Raw genomic sequence first — 12,372 nt, 5'->3', positions numbered from 1 at the left:
TATTGTATTCTTTAACAATATACATTTTATAAAGTATAATAATATTTTAAAAAAACATTATTTTTACCTTCATTAAAATTAAATAACACATTTCCAATAAAGCATGTTGTTAATCATATATTTATATCTTTTACGAATTTACTATTTGCAGAAAACCATTTACAAACCTTCAAGTATTGTGCACAAAGTTTATATAATGATTTGTGATCTACCATTTCTATGGCAATCTAAACAAAAAAGGAACTGTATTCACACAGTGTTCCTCATTGAGGCCACATTTGTCTTAACAAAACTACATTAACACATGAATGCAAACTATATGGGGTCTTTTAGAGTCAGTGACTGTTATAAGATTATAACATGTCTGACAGAGTCATATTTGATTTTTTATATGCACAGTGTGGCATACTTAGACTTGGATGTAACTTTAGGTAAACAAGTAGATGTTCAAAAAATTATATAAGATTATGTCTTCCATGTCTTGTGTTATAGATGTCCATATTATCATGTTGCTGTTGCCTGGAAGCCTTTTCATTCTTTAAATCAAAATATGTATTTTTGTGTTAGGATATATCTATATAAATATATATATATATATATATATTATATATATATATATATATATATATATATATATATATATATATATATATACACATATATATATATATATATTTATATAGATATATATATCTATATACATAGTTATATATATATATGTATACATGTAGTATACAAAGGCAAAGTCACAAAAATAGCAGGCTGCACGAAGGTAGTAAAATGTCTGTTGCCATTCACTACTAAATATTGATTTATAAATCATATAAATCAAATAGTAAAGCAAAAGGTAACATTGTTTTGTTCGATTGATCACATACACACATCATTGCCCAACAACCTCACCACTAAGTATGGTATACTGGTGCATTGGAAAGGGCTTATTACCTGCTCAAGCTATATAGAAGCCAACATTATTAAGGGGCAAAAGACAGCTTCTTTTATTCATAAGGTAACATAAGTATGCCCTTGCTGTGTGATTCATCATGCTAAATCTATCACTTGCACAGCATGCCAATTATTTTCCATAGATGAGTTACAAACCTTTTCTTAGTTTGACAACAAAGTATATAATGTTGCTGCAAGCTCAGAACACAATGATTAGACCCTCAACTTATGAAATCTGAATCTCAAAGCATGCTTATTATGCTTAATAAATAAATAAGGGTAGAATTTAGAAAACATATGTGAACTTTTAAAGTTAACATCTGGAATTATACATATGAATATGTAACTATTCAGAGGTGATAGAATTCAACTAACTTAACCTAACCCTTTTCTTCATTACTACATGTGTATAGAAATATTAGAAAAGTGTTACAATTAACTATACATGCATACTTTTTTATTCTTGACATATTTATTACTTTTATATATATTTAAATGTATAATATTGTATACACTATGTTTACTACTTAATATTTTCAATTAATTATAAATTCAAATGAGTTATACAGTAAATGTTGACTAATCTATAAGTTAAATGTTACACATGTGTACTGAGTAAATTATCTATGTCTGGGAATTTTAAAACATACAAATTGTGATGTGCTACACATATACATTAAAAACATCATATGAGTAAAACATTTGAAAAATGAAACTTAAAAATTGTACCCTTCAATAGCCATACTTGAAGGGGCATATTTATACTTTTTGATGCAAAACTGCACTAACGCAGTTTTGCATCAAAAGGTTTTGCATCAAAAAGTTTTGCACCGGCTTGCACCCTTCTTGAGTGCCAGCTGGGCACCATATTTATGGAATGGTGCAAGCTGGTGAAAAGGGTAGGCTAGTGTAAAAAAATGACGTTAACCTGGTGGGGGTGGCAGTATGGTAGAAGGGGGTTTTGCATCAAAAAATTACAATAGGCAGGTTAGAGTAAAAAAAAAGACTCTAACCAGCCTAGCTTCATTTTTCTGACCATCCATACGACATGACTCCTGTCTTAGAAAAAACAGGAGTCATGCCCACCATCCCAATGGCCAGCACAGGGGACAAGGGTCCCCAGGGCATGGCCATTGCACCCAGTTCCATGTAGGGGGTCCATTTCAGGGCCCCAAATGACAATTAAAAAAAATACTTAGCTGTGCTTACCTATACTTAACTGGGATGGGGTCCCCCATCCTCCGCCGTCCCTCTGGTGTGGATGGGGGTGTCCCTGTGGCCTGGGGAGGGCAACTGTGGGCTTATTCCATGGTGTTCCCCCATGGAAATAAGCCCACAGGTCCCCTAACGCCTGCCCTGACCGAGGCGTTAAATAATATTTGACCCCTCCTCCCCCCGGCGTGATTTTAGCACTAAGGCCATAGAGTCATTTTTTGTGCGGGAATGCCTACCTTGCATCTCATTGACGCAAGGTAGGTTTCCACATCCAAAAAATGACTTTGACTCCATAACTTTGGCTCTAGAGGGGTCTAGTGCCAAAGTATATATATGGAGCTAGTTTTGCACCGAATTTGCATTAAAAAATTATGCAAATTCGACACAAAAAAAATATAAATATGCTCCTTAGTTTGCTAATAATAGTATGTAAAATGTCAAACAAGTTCCACCTACAATTGAACAAAGTATGCTAGAGTTGTAGAACACACCACTGAAATGTATTCATTGTTTGATATAGTGAAATACAACACAACACACATATGCTTAAGGAAACTTGCTTCATTTCCTTGTTATTGTATTTGATTTATTTTTTAACAGACAAAGTAGATCTAGATGAAGTCACAGAAAATTAAATATTTTATGTATTTAAAAAATAAGAAACCAGGTCATTTGTTCTCACATGTCACTCCTGAGAATTTTGAATATCAGATAGATCTCCATTAACAAATGACAAATCTTCTCAGTCCAATCAATAGAGGTTCCTACAGTAATATTGAGAAGTGTTGAATTTTAAAATTATTTTGCACACCATCTCTAGAGTGGGAAGTCATTGACCTCCAGATTTAACCAAACATTGAAACCCACATTCAAATATTCCAAATTTGTGCTCAATGATTTTCCTGCTTTTTTTAATACCAAATTAAATTTATTTTGGACTTCATCTTGTGGATTCTGAATTGGTGTCATTTGCCAAGTCTGGAGAGCATACCCTTAATACCTAATAAATATAAACTATAAAAGGTTATATATATTTGGAACAATGATTTATTAAAATTAATTATTACACAAAGTACAACATATGTATTTATACGATCTTGTTTTTGATTCTTGAAAAAACATATGTAGCCTGTCCAACAATGTATGGTCCATACAGCTTATAAAATGTAATGGTAACTCAGGTAACTTTTGTAACAACACTGCATCTCTGAGAAACATATTGAGATAGAACGACATATTTGTGACAATTGTGTAATAGTATCACACTGTGCATTTATTCATATGAGGGATAAAGAACGCCCTGCTGTACAATATAAGGATATTGCGTGTCACCAAGGAGTTTCCAACATTTATAAAAGAATGACACTGAAGGCCAAGTTCCTTTATAAGGTTATGGAACTCTGAGGTGACTTGCAATATACTTATCATGTATGCCAGGGGGTACTTTATCCCAAACAATACATAGTCATACCATCACTTTTCCCCCCAAAACACTTAAAACCTTGATGCATTGTTGTTTACATATGAAAGAGCGAGCATGTTTGCAAACATGAAGAATAAAAATAAAACCTTTAGTGCAAAATTAAAAACCTGTTAGATATTTGTTACAAACAGATATTATAAACAATACAAGTCAATTAAAAAAAAAAGTTGCAGTAGCTTGGAACGTGTAGAAACATGCAGAAAGATTCTAGTTTTCTCTATCTATGGAGCGAAAAATGAACATATTCTCCCTGCTTGTCATTGTTAGATATTCAAATAGAGCAGAAGAAAGAAAACCAATGTTTTGGTTGTTGCTTTAAACAGCTGCTTCAATTATGCTCCTTGACCTGATCTGCCTTTCACCTTGGCTGCTGGCTCTGTATATTTGTATGTTGTGTGTGTGTGTGAGACATTTTTTATGATTTATCGGTGTTTTAGGTACATTTGTACTTATTTTTTTCATTATCTTGTTGTTGGCACCTTTCTTGATTATTTCATATATTTTTTTAATTCTCTTGATTTATTGAGTCTCCTGGAACTATTGTAGTTAATAATACATTTAACTGCCCCAAGTTCTAGGTCTGCAGGGCAGCACCTGTAATTGTATATAGTGCCAATGCAGACACCCTTGCATCGTGCTGCAAGGGTGCCTGTGTTATAGGCAGACTTGTTTTTGTGCACAAGGGGGCACCTGCCTGCACAAAACAATCCTTAGAGGTATATTCCTCTATGTGTGCTGTGCAGTGGTTGCTGATCAGTTTATTAAGCAGTAGGGCTATCAAACAAAAGGTAAGTTTGCTCAAATACACTTGCAACACTTCTAACAATAGTTTGTTTTTTTATAAAACAGCAGTTAGGACACATACAAACAAATGCTTACATACACACACTGGTGCATGCTTGCAGACTGGCACATAAACAACATAAGCATCCTCTCACTAACACCCACAACATGGACATAGTCCTCAGAGCATTTTCCTCTGCATGTCGATTCACAACTTTTAGATTGAACAAACAGGAGCCAGAGTGAGGCCCACACGTTTAAGTCCAATCAGAAACTCAGATGAGAGGGAAGGCTGTCCTTTTTCCTTTATTGTCGCATTACTGACAGGCTCCAATTCAGCATTATCTGCCGTGCTGCACTAGCTGACGCATGTACAGCATGTCTGATATGTATAGCATCGGTGAATGGACGCACTGTGAGAGCCCACGTCTGATGTATGTGCAATACAGCCCAGGGGAGCCCTTTTTCTGGTGCAAGGTATTATTGCAGCTTTTACATGTGAACAAATTATCTGTGACACTCTTTCATTACATATAAAAGCTGTAATATTTTGAGAAATAAGATGCGACTCAGATGTGATTGTGTGGGGTCGCCTCCCTTTTAGCTCCTACAGAGAAGCTGCACATGGTGCTACGTTCTACAGTACTCATGATAACAGGAAGTAATAGGGAGAAATAAAGATATTTCCCCTCTTTAAGTCTCTATTGGTTAGGTGCACCATTTTGGTACAAACCCTTGTTTCAAGTCTTTGTAAATCTGGGTTTGGGTTAAAATAAATGGATGGGTGCATGGGACGCCCATGCCCATGTCCTTCCATGTAACACTTGCCCAACACAGAGTAATGGAAGGCCGCAAAGTGGCTTTGAGTGTCTTAGTAAATACCAAAAATTATTTTGCATTTGGGCCGCACCACAAAAGTGACACAAGCCCAATGCAACTTCATAGTAAAGTGGTTATGTCAGTGCCACTTTTGTTCGAATCGGCATCTCTAATTTTATTTTGAGTATTAATTTCCATGTTTTCTTTTTCACTCCAATTAAAGAATGAGTATGTTCCATCTCTGTGATCTTCATATATTTATGTTGGTGGCTTAGCACAGAACAGCGTTACCCAACCGGTTTCTTGTTGCTTATAGGGCTGTAAGATCTTGCTCACCACATGATATAAACTTCAGTTGTAATTTTTGTTTTTTTGCTTTTGTTGTCAAGGACAAGTGTTTTGTTTCCTTTACAGGCAGAGCCAGAAGGCTTTCCTCATTGGTTGTGCTTAGGCCCGTATTTATACTCCGTTTGCGCCGAATTTGCGTCGTTTTTTTCGACGCAAATTCGACGCAGAACTAACGCCAACTAACGCCATATTTATACTCTGGCGTTAGTCGCTTCGGGCGCCAAAGTGGGAGTGGGCGTGGCCAAAAACGGCGCTTTTGCGCTGCTTTTTAACGCCTGGGTCAGGGATGGCGTTAAGGGACAAGTGGGCTCAAAATGAGCCCAGAGTGCCCTCCCCTGCCCCCAGGGACCCCCCTGCCACCCTTGGCCACCCCAGGAGGACACCCAAGGACGGAGGGACCCATCCCATGGACATTAAGGTAAGTTCAGGTAAGTTTTTTTTTTTTTGTGGCATAGGGGGGCCTGATTTGTGCCCCCCTACATGCCACTATGCCCAATGACCATGCCCAGGGGACAGAAGTCCCCTGGGCATGGCCATTGGGCAAGGGGGCATGACTCCTATCTTTACAATGATAGGAGTCATGTTGATGGGGGATGGGCGTCGAAAAAAAATGGCGCAAGTCGGGTTACGACGATTTTTTCGACGTAACCTGACTTGCCCCATTTTAAGACGCCCATACGCCATTTTCCCCCTACGCCGGCGCTGTCTGGTGTACGTGGTTTTTTTCCACGCAAACCAGGCAGCGCCGGTCTGCTTGCGCCGGCTAACGCCATTCCATAAATACGGCGCCCGCATGGCGCTTCAGAATGGCGTTAGACGGCGCTAAATTTTTTGACGCTAAACTGCGTTAGCGCAGTTTAGCGTCAAAAAGTATAAATATGGGCCTTAGTACGGTTAATTCGGCGCCAGTAACTCCTCAGATCGGAAGCATTTTGGCTGATTACTTAACTTTGGCTTTTGGTGCGTACAGCATGTTGGAGAGGGTAAAACACAGACAGAATACGTCTGCTTTCGCCTTCCAGCTAATAACATTGAGGAAAACCCCTGCCTCTGCCCTGCCAGTGCTAATGCCTTCCCCTTTGCTAACAGACGAGACAAGTGGGATTCACGGTCTCATTGATGCACCATCAGCGCAACAAAGAGGCTAACCTCAGCAAAGCCCCTTAATCAATGCAAAGCTCGATCAGCCAGAGCCATGTGAGCACCATCCCTTCTGCTAAGTTCAGCACTGTGGTCCATGAAGTGTGAGTTGCATGTTTTCAGGACAAGAAAAACATTCTGAAGAAAGTGTCTGATGAAAAATCATTGAATCAAAAATGCCTTTCTTCAGTCTAGTTTTTGGGTCCTTTAAATGCCCTGTATTTTTAAAGGTGGGCCCCAAAAATTATTTATTTAACACTCTCCCTTCTTTAAATTGACTCCTGTGCTGCTCCCCCTCTTCTTGTACTCTCATTTTAATAAACAATAAAAACTTACACCTATTCCATCCACATCAGCCACATCCTCCATTTACCCCTATATGTTTCCTTTTTTATGTCAAACTGCGGTAGACATTAAAGAAAGACTATGCAACTCATTTTAAAATGACCCGAAAACGGTTACTGAAAATCTGGTAGCGCTAAAGGGAGAAAAATTGGATTTTATGTGTACTAATTGAGAAATAATGAAAAATGTCTAAAAGTTAAGTGGAACAAATGGAAATTCAGTGTGCGTTTTGTATTTTCTCCATTTTTATTTTTCGTTTTGGAGTGTTCCTATAAAAAGGTGTGCCCTGGTTCACCCAGAGTAACTCCACCTACTGTGGTCCTGGTTGCCTGTGAAGGTACGAGGTTGATACCGGAGAATCATATTATATTAAAATCTAGCACGTGAGAGTGCAATCCGCCCTGTAGGTTGGAACTAGGCAGTTTGTGAAACTACAGAGCACCACGTTTTATTCCACAATTCAGAGTTAATGTGCTGCGTCTTACAAAAGTGTACTGACTCCTCACAACTTTCATACATGAATGAGTGCTTAATTTGTAAATAAAAACGTGCCGGTGCCCAAAGCCCTCCTCTTAAACAAGCGGCTTCTGCCATTAAATGTGGGAACACGTAATACTGAGGCAGCGTAATCCTGAAGCCATCTCAGGCCTCCTCAATCCATTTACAGCCACTGTTTGCCCCTTCAGCTCACTCTAGCAACATTCTACTTTCTCCTTTTGTGACACTTTTTCTCTTTCCCCTTCCCCCTTCCCCCTTCTTTCCCATATGTGTCTTTTGCTCGAAGTAAATGCTTGAGGCAGAAGAATAAGCCCCGACCCTAAAAAATAAGTGCCAGTGCTCAGCACCGGAAACAATAAGCACAAATTAAGCACTGACATTAACCCTAAGGAAGTCTAGTAACAACATAGTGACGTTCCAACTTAGATTTTGGCAAGATTATTGCCACCATACAATTAATAATCCTTCTAAATTTGACTAGTTTTTCTAGCCAATGTCTTGCAAAATTCACAATTTGATTTAGTATTTAAACATTTTCTTTAAAAGAACGCAGCCCCATTGTATATTGGCCTTTAAATATGTTCACATATTGGTTGACGTTACTAGTCTAAATTGGTTTTTGTAATGCACAGTTAGTCTCTGCGCTAAATGTTCTTCCAAACAAAGTTAGTTACTGCCAATTTGCATGTTTTAAGTTTGTGTTCATTAGAGTAGTGGTTCATGTTTCAATCATTTTACCAAAACATATTTTTTCAATTATGGTTCAGATGTTGCTCGTTGTAAGAAAATGCTCCTTTTTGCATGGTCACTGCTGTTTTTTAGTATTAGTTACAATGTTGAGTGTGAGAAAGTGAATCATTAATCAGGGTAGATTAGAATTCACTATAAGTACCAAAGGCTCTGTATTGTCAGGTCCGGTCAAAGGTTTCAGTAAATTAAACATAAGTGCAATTTGAGGCTGTCTGTGAGGGAACCAGGGTCGGATGCGCCAAGAAGTCCCATAGATGCCTGGAAATAGGAAAGCTAAAAAAACAATTCTAAGTCCCTATCAATAAGGGACTGTTGTTTTTCTGAAAAAAAACTTGTTCATCAGCCACATCCTCCATTTACCCCTATATGTTTCCTTTTTTATGTCAAACTGCGGTAGACATTAAAGAAAGACTATGCAACTCATTTTAACATGACCCGAAAACAGTTACTGAAAATCTGGTACGGTTAAAGGGAGAAAAATTGGATTTTATGTGTACTAATTGAGAAATAATGAAAAATGTCTAAATGTTAAGTGGGACAAATGGAAATTCAGTGTGCGTTTTGTATTTTCACCATGTTTATTTTTCGTTTTGGAGTGTTCTTATAAAAATGTTATGACAAGACCGAAGGCTCCTATTATGCGTTTCTTTTCTTACTTTATTAAACAGCAGCAGTCAAGAAACTACAGTTCCCATAAGGCCAGAAGAAAGGGGCCAATGGGAAACAAACATTGTACAAGAATAACAACCAATGAACATATACAAAGGCATTATGACATCACTTGACTGCGAACAGCCCTTTTTTCTTGCTGCTCGCAGTCAAGTTAAGTACCTTTCCTTCATTGCTCTAACGTGTTATTTATATTTTACTTATATATTTCTTGTATGTATTGATTTTGCTTTACTATTTTGCCGCTTTAGCTCTGCGCTTGTTTCCCAGTCGGCGAGTCACCGCAATTATAAATTAAGCGCTGCTGCGCACGCTCCTTTTTTCCCGGTTGCATCTCCTCAGACACGCGCGTTCTATTTAGCGCGTCTGAGGAAATGCTTCATTCCTGTCAAGTGCGCTTGAGCAACGGACGTTCCTGTCACTCGGCGCGCATTTATTTCTATTTACCTTCAGCTTCTCTTCACAGCTGACCTGACAGCATATTTCCTCTTGCCTGCCTCCATTGACGACCGCATTCCCTCCACAGCGTGTCAGGTTATTTTTCTTGACCCTTTACTGTACCCTGGCTACTCCCTTCTACAAAGCATTTCCTTCGACACGCCCACAGGGGAGGTTTTTGGTTTTCCTTCACAATTAACCCCTTGTTTACCCATTTTAATATGGAAAGGGATATTTCTCCTTCCAGACAAGATAATTTAGAGGATGTTAGTGATATTAGACAGGAATTGAATTCCTTTATTAAATCCTCTGTACAACAGTCTGTTGCCTCATCCATAAATAAACTTTCCAAGAACCTTGAGTCTTCCTTTACTAATTTAATATCTAAGACTCTATCGGCCCAGGCTGCGGGGGAAAGCAGTCAGCGCCAGTCCCCTTCTACTCATACTAAATCTACAAAATTGGCGCAAAAGGTCAGTGAGATTTCCTCACATGTGGCGGAGGATGTGGTTCCTCAAAAGGCTCCCCCCAAGGAGAATAAAAATATGGACAATTCTTAGTCATCATTAAAACACAAAAGGAAATCCAATAATATTATAACCCCCTTGGTAATTTCTGATATTCAAGCTACAGATGATGACATGCCGGATGCGGACTCAGATTCCATGGTATCTGATGACGATGTTTCCCTCTCTCCCCCACCTGCTAAAAAATCTAAATTTTCTGAAAATTCCAAATCCCGTCTCTTGCTAGACCCTGAAGGCTTACCCATGTTTGACCCTTCCTTAATTCTCCACCCTAACTCCACCGAGTGGGCTCCGGCTGACTATGTGGACGAGTATATTTCAGCCAAAATAATATGTCCCTTAGAAAAGCAGACCAGAACAAAACTAAAATCCGAATGTCCCCGCCCTTCCCTTCCCCACAAATTCTCCCTAACTCCCACCATTGATGAACCACTGCTCACCTTCTTTACAAGACTTGGCAAGGACCCTCACAAAGGTGTAGACAAAGCATGGTCAGGTTGCCAAGATAAACTTTTAGATATTCTTGGTCCCCTTTCCCAGATTTTTGATATTGCTGAGGTGGCCAGACTTGAGGGTACTATTATAGACCCAAATGAACTTACCCTTTGGGTACAGCGTTCGCTGTGTCTCTTGGGAAACGCTAATGCTGCTTTAACTCATGAGCGCAGAAAAGGACTTCTTTTGAAACTCGACCCCAAGTTGGTTAACTTGGCTAAAGTGCAACCAAATTTCCATACTGAAGGTCTGCTATTTGGTGAATCCTTTATCAAGGATCTGGGAAAATATGTGGCAACCTTTACTTCACTGGAAAAAGCCCAACAATCGTTAAAGAAGATGTTTAGCCAGCGTGTTTGTGGCAGGGCTGGCAGAGGGAGGAACCGCTTTGTCGGCCGCTCCTGTCATAACCAAGGTTCCAGAGGCTACAACGGTCCCTCTTACCAGGATTACAGACCGCAATTATACTACCAGAGATACAGGGGGTTCCGTTCCAGAGGTTACCGTGGTTCCAGAGCCTCTAATCAGACAGGTAAGCCCTTCTTGTGGTCATGTCCCTATAGAGGGGCGTCTTCGTAATTTTCTCCCAAAATGGTTAGAAATTACTTCAGATCCTTGGATCCTCAATACCGTTCAGGGTTATATTATCGATCTTTATTCTACCCCGAGTCAACCCCGTCCTCCTATCATTCCTCATTTTTCTGCAGAAATGTCAGATCTCATTACATCAGAGGTTCAGTCTCTTATCCAGAAAGAGGCCATCTCTATCACCACTCCAGATCCAACAGGGTTTGTCAGTTCCATCTTTTTGGTTCAAAAGAAAAACAAAAAGATGCGTTCTGTTATAAACCTCAAACACTTCAATCATTTCGTAGTTTACCAACACTTCATAATGGAAACCATCCTCCATCTAAGAGATATTCTTCTTCAAAACGATTGGATGGTGCATCTAGATCTTCAAGACGCATACCTGGTTGTCCCAATTCACCCAGATTCCAGGAAGTTTCTCCAGTTTCATTGGTTTGATCATCTCTATCACTTTACCTCTCTACCCTTCGGTCTTTCTTCCGCCCCTTGGTGCTTCACCAAACTCATGAGACCTGTAGTGGCCTTCCTCAGGGCTCAGGGTGTGAGACTCATCACAAATTTAGACAATATCCTCTTACTGAACCAATCTCCTCAGTTGTTGTCATCCCATCTAGCTCTCACATGTTCCCTGCTATCGGAACTAGTATTTATCGTCAACAACGAGAAGTCTCTCCTCACACCCACTCAGGTTATAGAATTCTTAGGTTTTCAGATAAACTCGGTTTCAGACGTTCTTCTGCTTCTCTCTTCAAAGATCAAATCAGAAATTTTACAGGTACTACGAAATTCATTATTTCTCTAAGATCTCTGGCCTGTATCGTCGGTCTTCTCTCTTCCTCCATTCAAGCGATCTTCCCCGGTGCTCTCCATTACAGGGCTCTTCAGAGATTAAAGATCCGCCACCTAAGAAAAGGCCTTTCATACTCAGACACTATTCCCCTAGATCACGATTCTCGCACAGAACTTCAATGGTGGATAGACCATTTAGATGCTTGAAAAGGAAGAACTATCTTTCCATCAGCCCCAGATCTTGTGTTAGAATCAGATGCAAGTCTCTCCGGCTGGGGGGCCCGTTGTGGACCAATCTCGACTGGAGATTCATGGTCTTTAGAGGAGTCCAGATTGCATATAAATTGTTTAGAGATGCTTGCCGGCTCCTTTGCAATCAGAAGCCTGGCAAAGAACAGGGTTCGTTGCACCATTCTACTCAGAACGGCCAATATTTCGGCAGTGAGATATATAAATCACCTCGGGGCACAAAATCCAAGCCTCTTGCGGAACTGGCCAAGAGCTTTTGGGAATTTTGCCTTTCAAACCATCTTTCGGTTC

Source organism: Pleurodeles waltl, chromosome 3_1, assembly GCF_031143425.1.
Source record: "Pleurodeles waltl isolate 20211129_DDA chromosome 3_1, aPleWal1.hap1.20221129, whole genome shotgun sequence".
In the NCBI taxonomy this organism is placed as follows: domain Eukaryota; kingdom Metazoa; phylum Chordata; class Amphibia; order Caudata; family Salamandridae; genus Pleurodeles; species Pleurodeles waltl.
This window is presented reverse-complemented; position numbering follows the sequence as displayed.